The 21813-nt window shown below is 34.0% G+C and overlaps 1 pseudogene; it reads left to right on the top strand.

The window, feature by feature from the left end:
• Positions 1-10717: 10717 nt before the first annotated feature.
• On the top strand, positions 10718-20109 carry LOC149533301 (beta-glucosidase 13-like; annotated as a pseudogene).
• The last annotated feature ends 1704 nt before the right edge of the window (positions 20110-21813 follow it).

Here is a 21813-nt window from a genome sequence, read left to right as displayed (position 1 = left end):
GAAGTTCACATCTGTATATGAAACAATGCTTAATGGAAATTACATGAATCCTTACAACCTCCTTAAAAAATAGGTGTGCAATATGGCTAGCATCATTAGCAGTCTTGCATGGAATGAAGTGTCTCATCTTACTAAATCTATCAACCATTACATAGATACTATCATACCCCTATTTTGTCTTGGGAAAACCTACTATGAAGTCCATGATCACACACCCACATGGCCTACTTAGGACTAGTAAGGGCTGATATAGACCTACATTACTCATTCCACCCTTAGCTTTCATGCATACCATGCATTTCTTAACATCCCTAGTCACATCCCTGACTAGTTTATGGACTAGTTCTAGAGTTTCTCTTACACCAAAGTGTCCACTTAAACCCCTAATATGTTTTTCTAGAATTTAGGTTCTCCCTTATTGATCCCCTTGGTACACATAACTGATTTCCTTTAAATAATAATCCATTTTGTAAGGTAAATTCAGAGAAATTACTATGGAAATGGTTCTCAAAATTAGAACATACCTTATAGGCCTCTACAAAGTTTGCATCCTCCTTATAAAGACTCTTGAAGCTCTATATCCCAATACTATGTAAATTAACTTCTTGGACTGTTAATAGTCTTTTGCTTAATGCATTTTCCACCTTGTTCATTTCCCCTTTCTTATGCTTCATTGTGAAGGTGAAAGCATATAGGTACTCCAACCATTTCAAGTTCGTATTACTCAAATTTTATTGAGTGTTGATATAGCTAAGAGCTTGATTGTCAGTAAATACAATAAATTCCTTGGGTAATAAGTAATGCCTCCACTTCCTAAGAGACTAAACTAAAGCACAAAGTTCTAGGTCATAGGAAGAATACTTCTTTTTGACTTCATTATTTTTTCACTAAAGAAGATTATTGGCCTACCTTCTTGACTCAACACTCCTCCTACTGCTAAGCCACTTGCATCACACTCTATGGTGAAAAGTTTTTTAAAACTGGACAATTGCAAAATAGGTTAGCTAGCTAGTTATTTCTTTAGCATCTTAAAGGATTTCTCTACTTCTAAATTCCATTTAAACTTATACTTGACCCCACGCTTTATGGTATCTAGCAAAGGTGCACATATGCCACTAAAATTCCTAATGAATATTCTATAAAACTAAATTAGACCATGAAAACTTCTTTCCTCAGTAGACGTAGTAGGTGGTGGCCATTTGAGGATAGCAATAACCTTCTCTTGATCCATCTTCAAGGAAACCTTTTACAACAAAAAGTCCAAATACACAAACTCTTGTTTGTGGAAGCCCCTTTTTTAAGGTTTATAGAAAGCTTCTCCTCATGAAGTCTCTATAATACTACTACTACATGTTTGATGTGCTCTTTCCTTGTCTTGTTGAAGGTGAGTGTATCATCTAGATATATAATCACAAACCTTTGAGTGAAGCCTTTAAGAACTTCATTCATGAGCCTCAGGAATGTGCTAGGAGAATTAGAGAGACCAAATGGTGTCACAATCCACTCATATGCTCCATCTATTGTATTCAATATTGTCTTCCATTCATCTACATCCTTAATCCTTATTTGGTGGTATCCACTCTTCAAGTCCAACTTTGTGAAGTACATTTCCCCTCCAAGACAATCCATGTAATCTTCTATCCTAGGTATGGGGAACCTATACCTGATTATGATCCTATTTATACCCATTGAGTCTATACATAGTCTTCAATTTCCTCACTTCTTGGATGCTAGTACAACAGGGACTGCACATGGGCTTATGCTTTTCTTAATCAAACCTTGATCCAAATGTTCTTGCACTTGTCTTGCTACTTCCAAGTTTTGGTCTAGAGTGAGTTTATATTCTTCCTTGTTTGGAAAAGATGCACCAGAAACAAAGTCTATTTGACGGCTTATCAACCTTCTAAGAGGTGAAGTGGTAGGAGTGCCATCACTTACAATGTCTTTGTACTTTTCAAGCAATGTTTTTTCCTCTCCAAGAAATAGATCTTTAACTATCTTGTCTTCTCCTTTGGACTTCAGTACAACTTCAAAAATTTGGCTTTCTTCATCATTGAGATCTTTGACAAATTCCTTCCCACTACATAGCACCACACTAGGCACCTTGGAGGATGGTTCTTCTCCTTTCAACAAAGAATCCATTTTTAAAAAAATTATCCTTTCTTTAATGATATGGAGTTTTCCTTCCCATCATATACTGCTTCTCTATCAAACTTCCAAGGTCTACCTAATAGTAGATGGAAAGCATCCATGTGAAAGATGTCACACAATAACATATCCTTGTACCCTACTATGGAGAAGTCCACTCCAATCTACTCATTCACTAAAATTCTTTGACCCTTATTGAGCCAAGTTACCTTATATGGGTTCACATGAGGTATCTTGGTCAACTTGAGCTTTTTGACTACCTCCTCTAATATTATGTTATTAGTAGATCATGAATCCACCACTATCTTGTAGATGTTCCCAAGAATCATACACCTGATCCTAAACAAGGCCCTCATATACTTAGGTTCATTAGGGACTAATTTCATGATCAATACCCTTCTAAACATGAGGTTCTCACCTTTTTCTAACTCTATTTTATCCACTTCATTCTCCTCACCGCTAGAGTTATCCTGTTGAGCATATTCCACTCTTTTATCATGGTTTGAAGAAGAGGGATTTTCAGGGAATCTAGATATGTTGGATGGCCTAGTTGACCACAATTGTAACACTTCATACTAGAAAAGTATGATTTTCTTCTACTTGATCCTCTACCTCTATTAGAACCTCCTTGTCTACCTCTTCCCTTAATATAACCTCCTCTAGGAATGCTTTCAATGGGTTTCTCAATGAGCTTAGTCTCATAATGGTTCCTCTTCCTCATTACCTCTTTCTTGACATCCTCCTACTTTGTCCCCTTTGATTTTTGTCCTTACATCTATCCTTTAAGTTAGAATCCCCCTTCTTTCTAGTCTTCTCTCCCACCTTTACAAAAAGTTGATGTCACCTTTAAATGGTAGTATGTGTCCATAAGTTAAGCTCCTCTTGGATATTCCACTTTAAACCACCCAAATACATGTAGCCACCTTGATTGTCTCTTCTTCTTACTTCTTGGATATAAGGCATAACCTTTAAAACTCCTACATGTAAAGAGGCTACATCTAGATCTCTTTGTTTTAGTCACTGTCTCCTCTTGTGGAGTTGAATCTCATAGTCCTCTAGTAGGAAATTCTCCCTTAGTTTGATTATCATGGCATTCCAATTGGCTATAGCATTCTTTCCCATCCTTATCCTCTCATCTTGGACATATTTCCACCAAGTCAATGCTAACCCTCTTAGTCTTGACTTGGCTAGTTTTATCTATTGTGCCTCTAACACCCCTTCAAATTTAGAATGGTTCTCCATTCCATCTATCCAATCTATCACTGTATCTATGTCCATCTTCCCACTAAATATTAGCACACCTTCCAAAGCCTTTCCTCCTAGGGCTTTTATGGCCCTCAAGAAAGGTTCTTCATTCAAGACAAGGCCTAACTCAAGGACAACATCTTCTTCTACTATCTCCTTCCTCCTAAAATTTCTTTCTTTCCTTTTTCTTGGTTGCATTGGTAACTGCATCCAAATTCAGCTTCACATTTTCTAAGGCTTCTTCTAGGACTTCTTTCTTCTATTTTTTCTCCTCAACTTCTTTATCTAGCTCTACATTAATCACCATACTTGACTCACTCACTAACTCTCTAGTAGCTATAGACATACATTTCCTTCTCGAGTCTTAAACTTGCTCTAATACCACTCTAATATGACAAGTAGTCTTGCTCCCACCCTAGTTCCCTCTAGGGTCTCCTTAGGTCATTCTTTTGACCTATTAGGGTTTCTAGTTACCCTACTCCCCTTAGGATCCTCTCTATGAGGTCCTAGTTCATTCAACTAGTGTACACCAACTAGGTAGAACAAACATTCCTTTACTACTTCCTAGGCTTGCTTTGTTCTTATTGGTTCCTCTTCATTAACTCCACAATAAACTCCAACTTCATAAATAATACCCGAAATGAAGGTATGCACATATTAGAAGACACTAGGATACTCTCCAAGGTTTAATTCCACAATTGGTATTGAAACCCTAGTCAAGTTCCAAGAAACACATAAAATTACTGAAAAATACTTGCAAAAAGGCTACAAGCAATTAGCCCTCCATTTGGTGAAAAATTGAATTAAATTGAAAGATCCCTTAAAAAGAGCCTAAATCAGTCATGGATATAGACACCCTTTTCATACTACCAAAGGATTCTTGGGGTCTTAGGCTCCAAAGACATCTGTGCAGTATGTCCTACTTTCAAGCCTAAAAATCAAGGTTTTGCAAGAAACTGAACTAGTCTAGAAAGAATGGAGTTTTACCCTCCATAGAAACTTCACCCATAATTCAACCTATATTTGGAGCTTCTACACATATTCTCCTATCACATCTACACTTTGGTTGAAGCATTTCAAACATTCAATCACTCCTAACACCTTTGCAACTCACTGTGATCCCTAGCCATGCATCAATGGCTCACCCAGGGCATGACCACAAAATTAATTCCCTTGCTTCCAAGGAACCATAATTAATTGTGAAGTATTTAAAAGGATTCATTATTCTAATACCAAGAGACCACACATATCCTACAGTGGGAAGAGGAGTTATGACTCCATTTTTCTCAATCACATGATTCAGAACAACAAGCAGGCATACGATGATTTATTTTTAAAGACCAAAAAAATCCTTGAAAAATAAAAAATACTGATTTAAATAATATTTAAATGAACTCCTCTAATACTTCTAGTCACTAAAAAACCAAATTCAATCCATGAAGATGCCAAGATACTCATAAAGTTATAAATTTGTAATTGTAACTTTGCTAATACTCCATACACATACAAAATCACTCAAACTTCCAACCCTTAAAAAAGGTCAAGGATGGCTTTAAATAAATATCCCAAGTCCCATCCTAAATTTTTCAAATAGTTACCAATCCCAAACTAAAATGTTGCTCAAATGCAATAAAAAGTTGTCAATGACAACATTGACAATTTTTTAGCAACTTTTATATCTTTGAGTGTTTGGCCCTCAAACTTGCTCCAAAGGTTACCAAAAATCACAAAGACCCTTACATTGACTTAATAAAGTAAAAAGAACCATATATAACCTATTTTTCCATCCTACCACCTAAAACACAAAAATGCCTTATTTAACCTAGTCATGCAACTATGAGCAATTAAGGCCTCATAAGGCATCCTAACCTTGACATACTTCACCCTAGGATTAGGTTAGACCTATTATAAACCTAGTGGTGTTGCTAGAGCCACTACAAGCCAAAATAACCTAGTATCCTTAGGCCTTCCATGAGCCTACCTAGGTGCCTCTACACTAGTTATGGTTTATTCTTATTTACTTTAGAGTTTATAGTCACAATATATTAGTTAAAATAATGAAAAAAATACTATCAGTTAATGATAATTGTAGTTACATGTTTGTGGTTAAAAGTTTTAATTTTCCATAATCTCTTAGTACTAATTCACATCCCCCCACCCCCATTCAGTACCTAACCTTTCCAATCAACATAGACAACCCTACATGCCTTTTATTACGCAATTTTCCACTACTAGCCAAGAAGGTTCTAAATTTTTTTCCCAAGACCCCAAAGCTGATGAACCCCAAATTATTATTATTATTATTCATATTTTATTATATTAGAATCATCCTAAACAAGTTCATTTTTATAATTTCAAGTAGCACAACTTTCAGAGACCATAATTTTTTAATTATGGATGTGATAGAGTATGATAACTACTTTTTAGAAATGACGCCTCCTAAACTATAATGCCCTGATGCATAAACATTGTTTCATGGATTTCTACCTCATATAGCACCTCTAAGGCCTACAAAAAAGTGTTGAAAGATTTTATACCAAAAATACACAATAACTTCACCAATACAAATAATATTGCAATGAATATCAATTGGCAGGATGATATCTATAAGATGAACCTCCACATATGAAATCAAAACATTCTAAGCTTAAATAATCAACTTATTAAAAATAGTAAGTTTTCAAAAATTAGAACTTTATAGTGAAACAAACCTTATTAAAAAACAAAAAAAATAGAAATATTTTTGGGTCATGCAAAATTTCCCTTACACCCAAGATGCTTTTGCATCATAAGGCCACATAAGAAGCACCATAAAGAATAACCTTTATAGAATACTTACTAGTGAGAGCCAAGTCATCCAACAATATAGGTGCAACCTAAATTAATCCAATAGGAAAAAATGGAACCATACCAGAAGCATTGACAAACGCAGGAGAGATCGACTTAGTAGAAGTGAAGGTAACCTCAATAATTAAAGAGGCCATAGGAAGAACAAAAACATCACCAATAGAAGAAATAAATTCATAAGCAACATGAATTTTTTGAGACTCAATTGGTACATAGCCAACAAAAATAGTACCTCTGATGTTGAGAAGAAGAATATTTACTCTAAGACGCAAACCTCATAATCTTATCAAAATTACAATGATCCACCACATACCTATATTAAAACATCTTCTACATTTTGAATTAATCACTTCATAGTTCAAGAGTTAATTAAAATCTTTGCATTCAAGGTGTTTGAACATCCAAATTGAGAAGAATAGGAGCATAGCTGGAATGAAGGAGAAAAAACTAATTTCCTCCACCATAAAAACTCCCCAAGAGCATTCTTCACTTTCTCAAAAAAGGATTCAACAAAAAGATGCAAAGGGAGATAAGGAATACATAACCAAATAAAAATGTTATTTAAATTTTTAGTTAAATGATCAAAATTAAAATGTCATAGTTTAATCATATTTGTCTTCCCAACTAAAGAAAGGGTGACACAAAATTTAATTTCTATCCTGAGCCTTATCAAATTAGAAATGAAAAATGCTTTAGGGAAAAGAAAAATATGAACTCTACTCTAGTAAGTAAAGGCTATCAATTTTTAGAAATCCATCCATGCAAATATGATAGAGAAGCCCAAAAACCCATGAACTAGAAAACCATAGCTTGTTCCAAAAATAAAGAGATAATTTAGTCAATTTCATGTTCTATCTTAGATTCCAAAGTAATGTAAATATATTTGGAGATAGTGAAAGACCACCTTTGATATTACACCCCACCAAAATAAGCCATGGTGATCTTCCCACTATCAGAAGAAACCCTAAGAAAACTCCCATCAAGGGCAATGGAAGAAGGGGCTATTGAATCAACTAAAAATGATAAAACCAATGAACTCTCAATTAACAAACAAGAGATAGAACAAAGAGAGGCCCTAGAAATGGATTGAGATCCCAAAGTAACAATAACAAGGAAGGGACTAGTGGATATGAAACTAATGACAAATTTAGATAAGTGCTAGGTGATGGAGAAGCCCTAGAAGATGGTTCGAAAGACTTAGCTAAATAAACAAATAGAGGAACCCCAACATCAAATAGAAGAACCTACAAGTTAGAAGGATCCCTAGTTAGATAAAAGGAAATCCTATTTCCAAAACTAGTAGAAAGGGCCTGCTAAACAATACCAGATGATAGAGTTCATGATCCATCACACAACCTAGATCTAACAAATGGAGATGCCCTAGTTATAGAATATGAAACCAAAAAAACCTAAGAAAGGACTTGGAGGTCAGCCCCAAATGAAAAAAATCAATGATTCTCCTACTGATGAATAAGTGCAACCAACCGTAGAGACAATGATACCATGAAAAATAAGAGTTCACTCTAAGTAAGGGAAATAGACAATTCTAGAGACATTTTATTAAGTAAAAAAATTGAACTTAAAAAACATTTGAATATCTTAGTTGTGAAAAGTGTCCCATTTTCCTACTATTATTTAAAATAATATTTAAACCACTTACAATATTAACTAGTCAAAATCTAGACAACCACTAATATTTCTTCCATTATAACTTTGTAGCTTTAATTTCACTATCACTTAAAAATTAAAAGGAAATTAATTTTATTCAATAAGAAAGATTACTATAGATCTAAGAAAATATCTTAGCATTTTTATTAGATTCAAGAATCAAGATTAGAAAGTACCTAGGTAAAAATACATTGATGGAATGAGTAATCCTAATTATCAATAATATTGTAGAACCATTGTTACATAAAATAAGGCATTGAACTATAGAATTGTGCATTTTCAAACTTTTATTAATGAACCTTATCTTCTCTTCATCCTCTATATAGAGATAATATTTGAGATTTTACTATGTTATGACCTTGACAAGCCCATATGTAGATGGTCAATGTTCTTGATGTACTACTAAATTACCCTCCCAGGGGTCAAGATCGATATTCCTAAAATATATAAGGTTGTATGACCAACCAATTATGAAGTTGTGTCCATAACAAAATAATGGTGTATATTTATTCTAAGAAATATAAATCAATATGTTTAATTTCTATTATTTCTAAAGGAAAAAATTCTAGTACCAAATAAAGAAAATATACGCAAAAATAAAATTAAATGACACAAATAATAGATAACACTTTACAATGAGACATCATAAAGGATCATCTAATCAAAACCATCACATTGATGCAAAAATATTTATTTCGTTCAATTTTAGAATTAGAAATTTAGATATTGCAAACAATTTTTTTTATAAATTTCTATATTTTAAAATCACTTATTTAATTTAAGTAGAATATTAATAGCTTTAATAGCTTTTTGAAATTATCACAAATTAACATTTTTATTTTTAATTCATGTAGAAAACTCACATTAATTTTTTTATTATCTTTGCAAATAATTAAATTAGAGTTCCAAATTTATCTTTTAAAAATAACTTCTAAAATTATATTTTTAATTCTCATAGAAAATTGTTAATTCTTTCAAATTACCTTATTTTAAAAACTATATTTTTAATTCATATAGAAAACTATAAATTTAAAAACTTAGAAATAGAATTCGTAGTTTAGCTATTACAAACAATAACTCTCATAAATTATCATATTTGAAATATTAAATTTTTAACTTACCTTAGAAAACTGATATCTCTTCAAAGTTGTCATATTTTAATTTATGTACAAGCTTGTAAATTAAATATCTTATTTTTATCTCATGTAGAAAAATAAAATAAAGTGTCAATTTTGTCCTTAATTTTCAAAGACAATAGATCTTATAAATTTACATATTTTTAAAATTATATTTGAAAATATTAAGATTAAAATTTTTATTAGTAAGTAGATTGAATTACTTTATAGGTTATTAGCTTTAATTAATGATTAAATAAAGTTATAAGTTATTAAAAATATCAAAATATGTGTAAGAAAGTCTCAAGTTTTCCACAAAAAGGACAACATGAGTCAGGAATACCCAAATGCTTGAGTTGAGGATGCAGAGGAAAACCTTGGAAGATAACACACCAAGAAAAGTGTGCAATCTTTGGCTTAGTAATGGCTTTCCAAATAATGTTAAACCCATATCTCCAATTCTTCTTTGTGGGTTGGAGGTGTTAGCACTCGTTGAGAGACTCAACCATAGGTAAATGAGGCACCAACCATAGGTATCCCATTTTTTGCTTGTAGTTGAAAGAGGAGTACATGGATACCACCTCTAGTCCTTCCACCAAGGCTTGGACAGTTGAATGCCTAGCTTATGAAACAACTGAGGAGGCAGAGTAGAGACGAGAAGGTCAAAAGGGTACACATCTAGATGACCCAGACGATATTGGGCCCACATATCCTCCCATGATCTCAGATTCATGAAGACTCTGAAAAACATATCTTTGGATGTCTTGATGCCGCATTTGAAAAACTGCAATGCACTAACACTCTAAATCCTGGCAAGTAGCACACCCTCAATAACGAACAATGATGACCACCACAAATTGTGTTGATTCAAGGAAAACCCATCTCTTAATTTACTTAGAGAAACAATAACTATTAGAAATTACCATAAATAAAAAATAATACTTTTAATTACTATAAAAAGCTAGAGATTAAAGATCTTATTTTTATTTGATAGATGTAATAGGAAAATTAAGGTTGTGATAATTTCTCCTTCCCTTATTTCCTACACATATGAAGGAGATTTGCTACTCTCATATGTTACATAGGCATCTAATTGGACCTATAATTTTTTTAATAAAATAAAATACTAGAAACACATTGTAAAGCAATTTCAAAATCAATTATTAAATCATTAAAAAGGTGAATTTGGTTAGGTGGATAGACCTATATTGAAATGTCTAATAAAATAAAATAAAAGAAACACATAATAACACAAATGTTAAATTAATTATTAAATCATTAAAAAAATGAATTAGACTAGGACCTATATTGATTTTTTTTAATTAAATAAAATAATAGAAACACATTATAACCCATTTTAAAAATTAATTATTAAATCATTAAAAAGATGAGTTTGGTCATACCTTATAAGCCCTTATTCACATTCCACGCTGATTCCTAATTGCACGGCTCGGACCTCTTGTCTTACCTAGATATATGTAACCTTTTCTTCCAAAAACCAGTAAATTATAGAAGCTAAACGATAAGGTATTACTTGAGCTTTTGAGTACTATATAATTGGTTTTGCTTGTGATCCCTTGTTTTCATGCGACCTAAAATTTATACGCATCCCTTGTTTTCCTCTCCATCCAATATAAAAGAAGCATAACTGCATTGCTTCGTATTGGATCCCAAACAACGCCAGTTTTACAAGAATGGGTGCCTTCAACGGATGGATAGCCTTCGCACTGGTGTGCTTCTGGCGGGTCTCTCTTGCAGCGGCTCGTGGAAGGAATAATCAGCTGACTAGGAGTGAGTTTTCCCCTAGATTTAGATTCGGCACAGCCTCTGCTTCATATCAATATGAAGGAGCTGCCATGGAAGGAGGAAGAGGCCCAAGCGTATGGGATACTTTCTCTCATATTCTAGGTTAGCTTGAGTCTTCTATACATATATTTATCTATATTCATTTTCTCATGCAATCTGTATGAATTTCAAAGCTTAGAATATAGTTTAAAGAAGATATGGTGTTTAATCAGTAAATAATCTAGTTAGAATGATAGAAAAAAAGAGTCAAATCTGTCAGCATCAAGACTCTTATAAAGTTTTAACAAGGCCCTATTTAAGCTATGTTCCTGACAAAACACTAAACAAAACAAGTATAATGTCTTGAGATTTTAGTTTTAGTGGGTTTGAACAATAGTCTTTGACAAACAAATTCTTTGATATGGATCTGTTCAAAAAGATTAAGCAACCTCAACTTGATATAAATCTAAATGAAGTTGGTAAGATACTCAATGTGATATGAAATATCAGATGAGATGTGCCTAGCGATGAAGACTTTGAATTTTGTAAAACCATGGATTGAAAAAAAGGCCAAAGTTTAATTTATTTTTGGTTAACATATGATAAAACTATGTAAAAGAAAATATTTTAAAAGAAATTCCGAAATCCTGTGCATATAGATCTAGCTTATCTCACTTCAACTGGAAATCCTAGTTGCTACCGAAACCCTAGAGGGCTAATATTTGAGTAGTTTAGCGCTGTAAATATGCCACATAACTTATGAAGATTGGTGGTCGATTAGAATCGATGTATGTTAAATGTTTTATTTAGCAATGTAAATAAAATCAGGGAAAATCGCTAATAATAATAGCAATGGGGATGTTGCTGTGCATCAATACCATCGCTATAAGGTATGATTCGAATCATATGTTTTTCTAATCCATGAAAGAACTTGTACCTATTATTCCAATATTTTTGAAATGTAAGTGGGTCCAACATTAAAGATCGGTAACGTAAATTTACCGGAGGATGTGAGACTGATGAAGGAAATGGGTCTGGATGCATATAAGTTCTCTATTTCCTGGTCAAGGATATTACCACGTAAGCCCCCTTGTTTTAATTTTCACAAAATGAAATTAATATTAGTACTTAACTGTGCCTTTATTAGATCGATTTTTCTTGGGAGACAGAAGGGATGCTCAAAGGTGGAATTAACAAAGTTGGAGTGGCTTACTACAACAACCTTATTGTTGGAAATTAAACGTCAAACACCTGCAGGTTGTCCTCGAGCCCCACACCCATCTACCCTGTCAGGTCACCGCAGGCATCCATGAACGGTAGGCATTTATTTTTGGTAGGTGAGATTTTGAATTTGGATGTTGAGGGGGAAAGATATGACAAAAAGGAATGTTTATTTATTCATTTAGTAGAGTTTACAGATCAAGCAGATCAGTAGTTGTAGAGTTCAGTAGAGTAAAGAAAAGGAAGAAGAAGAAAGTGGTCAGCAGATCCACTTGTTGCAGAGACAAAAAGAAGTATTTTCAGTGTCTTCAGTTGCACATGACACCTCTGTTCATTCTATGAGTTTGTTGTTATTTGGTTTTGTCCTGTTGAAGCAGTGATTGGTCCAAGAACCTTTGTATGTAGCCATTAGAGTTGTAGGTTTAAAATTTTATTGAAAGTTTGAAGTATTATCAGTTTAGGGTTATTTTAGAGTTTTTCTAGTTGAAGCTGAATGCTCCCAAATTTTGTAATAGCTTAAATCTTAGTTGAATAGAAAAGAAAATAGGCATACTTGAATCTATTGTTCTTACGCTTCTGTTCATTGTATTTAAGAATCTTGGTTGAAAGGTTAAAGCTCGGCTCTCTAATTTTAATGGTGAAAGCATTCACGTTGGATTCTAAGTTATAAACTTTAGTTGGAGCCGAGCTAACTCGGCATACATTGGTGCCGAACATTTCATTGTGGCCGAGCATTGCCTTTGTGTGCCGAGCTTACTCAGCTTCCTTGTGCCGAGCTTACTCGACACCTATATTCTTCCTGTCACTCAGCACCTTCAGGTGCCGACCAAAACTAGCACTTGGCACCTTCTTGTGCCGAGCAAGTTTTTAAGTCCTGAGTATAAATTTCAGGTTTAGGGTTTTGAGTTGTTGAAATTTTTATAATATTTCTCACATGGTATCAAAGCTTTGAGGCCCCACATCCACATTGAGTTAGGGCTTTGTTTTTCTTGGGATATTTGACATGGTAGGAGATGCAGGAAAGATATGGCAGCAGCCATCACCATTCAATGGGCAAAATTATGATACATAGACAAAGAAAATGAAAACCATTATGGTTGCAAATGATTTGTGGGAGTTTTTTGTTAATGGGTTCAATGATGTGACAGACCCAACTCAGTATGTTGCTCTCACAAATGCACAGAAGACTCATTTGAAAGAGTCAAGGAGGAAAGATGCAAAGGCATTAAGTCTTATTGAAGCAGCAATGACAGACACAATTTTCTCAAAGATTGCAGCAGAAAATTATGCAAAGAGAGCATGGGATATCCTTGAGACAAACTTCAAGGGGACTGATAAAGTCTGTACTGTAAAGCTATAGAATATAAGTATGGAGTTTGAGAACCTTCAGATGAAGAAAAATGAATCAGTTGCAGACTTCAGTTCAAGGACCTCCAATGTGATTAACCAGCTAAAGTCAAATGGAGAAGACTTTCAAGAGCAAAGGATAGTGGAAAAGATATTGAGGAGTTTACCTCATAAATATGACAATTTGGTCATGACCATAGAAGAGGCAAAAGATCTCACTGTTTTGACAATGAATGAGTTGATGGGTACACTTCAAACCCATGAGCATAGGATCAATAGATCTATATCTTCTACTTCCCAAGAGCAAGCATTCAAGGCTAAATCAAATCCAAGAGGAAAGGGGAGAGGAAGAAATGGCTCAGGCGGAAACTCCAGAGGCAAAGGCCAAGGTAATGGAGGAAAAAGGAATGTTGTAGCAAAAAGCTCAGGAAGAGTGGATGGAGCAAGTAGCTCAAAAAATACTTCAAGAGGAGGTAAGAAAAACTAAAACTCAAATAAGAGTAATGTAGAATGCTACTATTGTCATAAATATGAGCATTATGCAAATGAATGCTGGAAGAAGCAGAATGATTAGTCAGGACAAGCAAATGTGGCTGATGTGAACATAAGAAGTGGACGCAATGCTATTGTCTTCATCATGTGCAATGTTGGTGAAGGAGGAAGCCCTGAGGTTTGATACCTCGACAGTGGATGTAGCAACCACATGAGTGGCAATGAAACCTTGTTTTCATTCATTGACAAGAGTTTCAAATCTGAGATTAAGATGGGTAACAATGAAACCCTACCAGTTGTGGGAAAAGGATCTATTATGGTCCGCACCAAGAAAGGTGAGAAAAGGGAAATACAAAATGTGTATTTTTCCCTTGGTATGAAGCACAATTTGATGAGCATTGGTCAGCTCATTCAAAATGGATACAAAGTGCTGATGGAGAATGACACGTGTGTCATTCATGAGAAGGATGGGATCAAGAACTTACTTGCACCAGTTCAAATGATAAAGAACAGAATGTTTCCCTTGAGGATAGAAACATGTTTCTCATCTCAAATTTGTGCTACACCTCACACACAATCAGCTCTAAAGAGTGTGATTGAAGACTCTTCACAGTTGTGGCATCTCAGGTATGGTCATCTTGGCTATGCTGGTTTAAATTTATTGTCAAATAAAAGAATGGTAGAAGGCTTGCCACGTATACGAAATTCATGTGACAAGTGTGAGGCTTGTATTTTGGGTAAGCAACATAGGCTTCTCTTTAATTCTGAAAATTCTAGGAGGGCTAGATATCCATTAGAGTTAGTGCATACTGACCTAGTCAGTCCTATGCAAGTTACTTCCATTGGGGGGAGTACTTATTTCATGACATTCATTGATAATTTCAGTCGTAGGACATGGGTGTATTTCTTAAAGAATAAATATGAAGTATTTGATAAATTTGTAAAATTTAAAGCCCAGGTTGAAAGAGAATGTGGACACTATATCAAGGTCCTTAGATTAGATAGAGGAGGAGAGTATACCTCCAATTCTTTTGTAAATTTTTGCAGGAAACATGACATTAAGAAAGGGCTCACAGCCAGCTATACACCACAGCAGAATGGAGTGGCTGAAAGAAAAAATAGGACAATTGTTGAAATGGCAAGGAGCATGATGAAAGAGAAAGGTCTCCCTACTAAATTTTGGGGAAAGGTTGTGGCAACAATAGTTTACCTAATTAATAGGTGTCCTACAAAGGTAGTCTATGACCGAATTCCAATGGAAGCATGGTTACGAAGAAGATGGACAATTGAACACCTAAAGGTGTTTGGATGTGTTGCATATGCACATGTGCCTAAAGAGCAAAGAAAAAAATTGGATGACAAAGGTGTGAAGTGCATCTTCACAGGGTATAGCTCAGAATCAAAAGCATACAGATTGTATGACCCATTGAACAATAAGATGATGCTTTCAAGAGATGTGGAATTTTTTTAAAAATAGTCTTGGTATGGTTTAACTGATGAGTCACCAAGCACTTCTAGTAAAGTGTCAATTATGAGTAAAGAAGATGCTGATGAATAGCAAGAAGAAGGAGAAAATAGAAGAAAATGCAAGAAGATTCAGTCATTGCCGAGCTCCTCTAGGCATGACCGAGTGTCAATGCTGAGTACCAGTGAAGACCGAGCTAGTCAACAATGTAACAGCAGTGAAGATTATGATCCCACACTCTCCTCCCTGTTACCAAGAAAGACCAAGAGTCTTAGGGAGATATACCAAGATGAAAAGTATGAAGATTATGACGAGAGTGTTAATTTTGCATTATTTTCTCATAGTGATCCAATATATTTTGAAGAAGCAATCAAGGAGAAGAAATGGTGTAAGGCCATGGATGAGGAAATAGATGTCATAGAAAGAAATGAGACATGGGAGCTAACTGAATTGCCTCCCAAGAAGCAAGTGATTGGAGTGAAATGGGTCTATAAGACCAAATGCAATGCTAAAGGCAAAATTGATAGGCATAAGGCAAGGCTGGTAGTCAAGAGCTACAAACAGTAGTATGGAAGAGACTATGATGAGACATATGCCTCAGTTGCAAGAATGGAAATCGTGCGTGCTGTCACAGCAATTGCAGCTCAACACAAGTGGAAGGTATTTCAAATGGATGTGAAATCCGCCTTCCTATATGGTGTATTGAAAGAAGAAGTGTATGTGGAGCAGCCATCTGGTTATGAAGTTGCAGGTGAAGAGAACAAAGTATATAGGTTGAAGAGAGCTCTTTATAGGTTCAAGCAAGCTCCATGGGCATGGTACAACAGGATTGACTCATATTTGATGAGCAATGGCTTTAGTAAAAGCAATGGTGAGCCCACTCTTTACATCAAAGCAACAAATGGTAATGTATTGATTGTTGTCTTGTATGTAGATGATTTAATTTTGATTGGTAATGATAAGGCTCTAATTGGTGAGTTCAAAGAGGCCATGAAAAGTGAATTTGAAATGACAAACCTAGGTCTCTTGAAATACTTTCTAGGCATAGAAGTAAAACAAATGCATGATGGCATCTTCATCTCTCAAGAAAAGTATGCAGGGCAGATCTTGGAGAGATTTAAAATGTAGGATAGTAAGGTAGCCCCCACACCAATAGCAATAGGTTTGAAGTTGAGCAAAGAAGACTCTAGCAAGAGAGTGGATCCAACATTATACAAGAGTATGGTTGGAAGTTTAATGTATTTGACTATAACTCAACTAGACCTAAAGTATGCAGTAAGTTTGATTTTCATATTTATGGAAACCCCAAAGGATTCCCATTGGCAAGTGGGAAAAAAGATCCTAAGGTATGTGAAAGGTACCAAGGGATTTGAAATTTTGTATACTACAAATGATGATTTCAAGTTGGTTGGTTACACGGATAGTGATTGGGCTGGAAGTTTAGATGATAGGAAGAGTACTTCCGGATACATGTTTCATATGGGATCGGGTGCAATTTCATGAGCATCCAAGAAGCAACCTATTGTTGCTAAATCTACAACAGAGGCTAAATACATTGAAGCAAATACAGTAGCATGTCAAGCAATTTGGCTAAGGAGGATCTTGATAGATTTGAATGAAAGGAAAGATGATGGAACCATAATTTATTGTGACAACATCTCATCAATTGCATTGTCCAAGAATCCAGTCTTCCATGGGAGAAGCAAACATATAGAAATTAGATGTCACTTCATCAGAGAGTTGGTGGAGAATGGGGATATCAAGATGGAATTCTGCAAGTCAGAGCAACAGCTAGTAGATATTTTTGCAAAGCCATTAGGCATTGGATCTTTTGTATACGTAAGAGAGTGTTTTGGTGTAGTTGATCTGGATCAATTGTGATCCTTGTTTGTTTGGCTCGGGACAAAGGGGGAGTGTTGGAAATTAAACATCAAATGCCTGTAGGTTGTCCTCAAGCCCCACACCCATCTACCTTGTCAGGTCACCGCAGGCATCCATGAATGACAGGCATTTATTTTTGGTAGGTGAGATTCTGAATTTGGACGTTGAGGGGGAAAGATATGAAAAAAAGAAATGTTTATTCATTCATTTAGTAGAGTTTGCAGATCAAAAAGATTAGTAGTTGTAGAGTTTAGTAGAGGAGAGAAAAGGAAGAAGAAGAAAGTGGTCGATAGATCCACTTGTTGTAGAGATAGAAGGAAGTATGTTCAGTGGACACTTCAGTTGCACATGACACCTCTGTTCATTCTGTGAGTTTGTTTTTATTTGGTTTTGTCTTGTTGAAGTAATGATTGCTTCAAGCATCTTTGTATGCAGCCATTAGAGTTGCAGGTTTAAAAGTTTATTGAAGTTTAAAGTATTATCAGTTTAGGGTTATTTTAGAGTTTTTCTGGTTGAAGCCGAACGCTCCCAAATTTTGTAATAGTTTAAATCTCAGTTGAATAGAAAAGAAAGTAGGCATACTTGAATCTATTGTTCTTACTCTTCTATTCATTGTATTTGAGAATCTTGATTGAAAGGTTAATGCTCGGCTCTTTGGTTTTAATAGTGAAAGCATTCACGTTGGATTCTAAGTTATAAACTTTAGTTGGAGCCGAGCTAACTCGGCATCCATTGGTGCCGAACATTTCATTGCGGCCGAGCATTGCCTTTGTGTGCCAAGCTTAATTGGCTTCCTTGTGCCGAGCTAACTCGGCACCTATATTCTTCCTGTCACTCGGCACCTTCAGGTGCCGACCAAAACTGGCACTCGACACCTTCTTGTGCTGAGCAGTTTTTTAAGTGCCGAGTATAAATTTCAGATTTAGGGTTGTGAGTTGTTGAAATTTTTATAATATTTCTCACACTTATTAATGAACTCCTAAAATATGATAAAATTAACACACTCTTTACTACAGGTGTAGATAGTTTATTGCAATGCTTAGTATTAAATGCTGTAATTAACGAGCTCTTTATTGTAGATATCAAGCCTTTCGTGACACTCTTTCATTGGCACACTCCGCAAGCTCTTGAGGATAAATATGGAGGCTTTCTCAGTAAAAGAATTGTGTATCTAATCGTTCCAAATTATCAAATGATCCTTTATATCTCTACGCAGGACTTGTTTTCCTTATATATATAATAGAATCTGTTATATATATATATATATATATATATATATATATATATATATATATATATATATATATATATATATATATAGTTTTGATTATATTGAATAGCCTTTTTGAGAGATCTGTTATTGATATATGCAGGAAAGATTTTGAAGATTTTAGTGAAGTGTGCTTTCGAGAGTTTGGCGATCGAGTGAAGAAGTGGATAAGATTAAACGAACCTCTTTCTTATGCTTACCTAGGATATGACATTGGCAAATTGGCACCCGGCCACCATTCTTCTTCTAATGGAAGTTCAAGAACAGGAAATTCAGCAACAGAGCCATATATTGTGGGCCATAACCTTCTCCTTTCTCATGCAGCTGTTGTGCGTGTATATAAGAGGAAATATCAGGAGCTGTTGTGCGTGTATATAAGAGGAAATATCAGGTGACCCATTGTTTTCTTTTCCTACTCTTTTATTTTTATTTCACATACTAAGACTTGATTATTTCTGACTAAAATATTAAATAATCATAATTGATTTACTATTTTATAACATAACCTATTTTTATATACAGGCTGGGCGGATTGATTGGAATTACAATAAACAGTGATTGGGAAATTCCTTATTCAGATTCATATGCTGACCGGCAAGCCGCCCAAAGGGCCCTAGATTTCTATTTTGGATGGTAAGTATATATTAGGTATGTTTTGAAAATAGTATTCTACTAATGCCCATTAATTTAAGTGGGCTCTTCATATGACATTGACATATTGTACAAAATGACAGGTTTTTTGATCCATTTACGAGTGGGAAATACCCTCTGTCAATGAGAAAGCTTGTTGGAAACCGTTTGCCCCAATTTACAGCGTATGAAAGTGCTACGGTGAAGGGTTCGTTTGATTTTTTGGGCTTAAATTATTACACAAGCCGCTATGCTACTGATATTCCAACGCCACCTAATGTGATGAACACAAGCTATTCATTGGACTCTCAAGTTAACTTAACAGGTACATAAAACTTAAATATGACAATCCATTGATTTTCATCACAGAGAATGGTAAACATTCTGTAGATTGAATGCATTAAATTAACATAAATGATTTTTTCTTTTCTTTTTAAATATGTGAAGCATCATAGGGGATAAAATTAGAGCAAGCAGTTTCTTTTTACCATGTTAACTATTCTCCTTCAGTTTATTCTTTAAATTTAATTTTTTTATTGTTCTAAGAAATAGTTGAATTGTGTAAGAATTTTTTCAATTTTATATTTGAAAAAGATAATAATATGTTTACTTATTTTTGTAGGCATTGATGAGAAAAATGATGATACATTATCAGTGAGAGAAGCTCTTAATGACACTTGGCGAATTGACTATTACTTGAAGCATTTACCATATGTTCAATGGGCAATAATGTAAATCTTTAATAAATTATATGTATTCTTTTGAGTAGTATTTTTTTCCAACATTATTTACTACAATATTGTGATTGTTAACTTGTTAGGGATGGATCCAACATATAAGGCTATTTCGCATGGTCCTTGTTAGACAACTTTGAGTGGGCAAATGGCTTTTCTATTCGATTTGGTCTACATTATGTAGATTTTAACAATTATTTGAATTGATATCCAAAAGCATCGGTTCATTGGTTCAAAAAGCTCTTGGAGAAAAGGATATGAATTCTATATTGTATATATCATTAGCTAGAGCCAAGCTATAGCTACAATTCCTAAGAGGTACAAGGATAATGTTACAAATTAGCAAAAAATGTACTTGTGTTTTGAGTGTCTTTATTTCATGAAGGTTTTTGAGGATTACTATTGATGTTAAGATTGTCTTTGGAGTTATTTGTAATAACTAATTTAAATATGCATTGCAATGAGTACTATAGAAGAGGAAAACTATTGCAACCTATATCATAGACTAGATTTTATACATGTTATATACAAATGAAGATGGGAAATAATATCACCTTAAGCTTACCAAAAGTCCAAATGATCTCTTGAATCCTTTGTGATTATTAGTAAGAAGTGGTTAATAGAAAAATTGCACATCACTAGAATATTTCTCAAAATAAAAATCAAAGAGTGTGTGAGCATCATTGATAGGAAGAGTTAGCTTTAGAACATTTAGTACATGTGGTATTATGTAAGTTTTAGTATGTGATGGTGATCAAAATTTGTATACAAGTTTACATCAAACTGATGATCTATGTCATTTGTAGTATGATAAAATTCATAGCATAAATGCATAGTTTCCCCAAAAAATGGGTACTAGGTTCAATCATGGGAAAAATTCATGGAAACAAAAAAAAATATAGATACAAATTTTTGATATTATTTAATGTCAAAAGAAATATATTATCCCCTCATTGTCAAAGAACCTAGAAGTAGGCTTCTCATTATTGCTTGTATTTTAAGAAAAATATATGTTCTTAATTCTAGGATTTTAAGTTCACACATTATAAAATAAATTAAATTATGAATCACCATGTTAGTTGTGACTTAAGGCCATCAATATTTTTTGTTTCCCTTGTTAGATTTAACTATCGATTTATTAATTTTAAGAGAGATATTTAAGATGATTTCTATCATGTCCAATTGTAGACATGGAATCCAACTTCTTAGAAAAGAGAACAAACATAGTAATATTAAACTAGAAATCTAGTGAGTTTGATTACCCATTATAATTTTGTGATCTAATATAATGTTTCCACCAACATAAGTTAATAAGTTAATGTAACATTTTAAATTGTAAGGACTATATAATTTAAACCATATTTTATGTGATTTCCTTAGTTTTTAGTAACCTATATCTTATTAAAGTATATTTATAGATTATCCACTAAAAATATAATGGTGTATCTTCACATGGAAATTTTAATAGCTACATTGAACCGAGTGCACCTAATTTCCCACCTATCCAGCCTATTTTGGTAGGTCAAGGATAACCCACCAGATTGGGCCCAAACTAAAATGTGGTCGGCATACTTTCTTGTAAACTGGTACTTTACATATCCATAGCTCAATATAACCATTGCAGTAAAACTGAATATCTGATATACCTTTAGAACTACATATAAGAATATTTCCTTAAATCATTTTGAGATCATAACACATCATCCCATACAAAAATAACATCCCATTTAAATAACTCAAATTGAACCACTCAAGGAGAGATTTCCTACCATCATATTCTTTAGTTCTATATATTATGTCAAGTTACAATAATCATCACACAAACATGTCTTAATGATTGATCTCCATTATGTCATGTCATTTTAATACATTGATTAAAATTAAAATCAGTTGGAAAGGTTAATTAAAAAACATCATGAACACAAATTTTTCATTATTTTCATGTGCAGGTATTAGGATAAAAAT

The sequence above is a fragment of the Cupressus sempervirens genome, chromosome 10, assembly GCF_028749045.1.
Source record: "Cupressus sempervirens isolate cs-2001-9-10 chromosome 10, ASM2874904v1, whole genome shotgun sequence".
NCBI classification, from domain to species: Eukaryota; Viridiplantae; Streptophyta; class Pinopsida; order Cupressales; family Cupressaceae; genus Cupressus; species Cupressus sempervirens.
The sequence above is the reverse complement of the archived record's forward strand: the minus strand, read 5'-3'. Positions and strand labels throughout refer to the sequence as shown.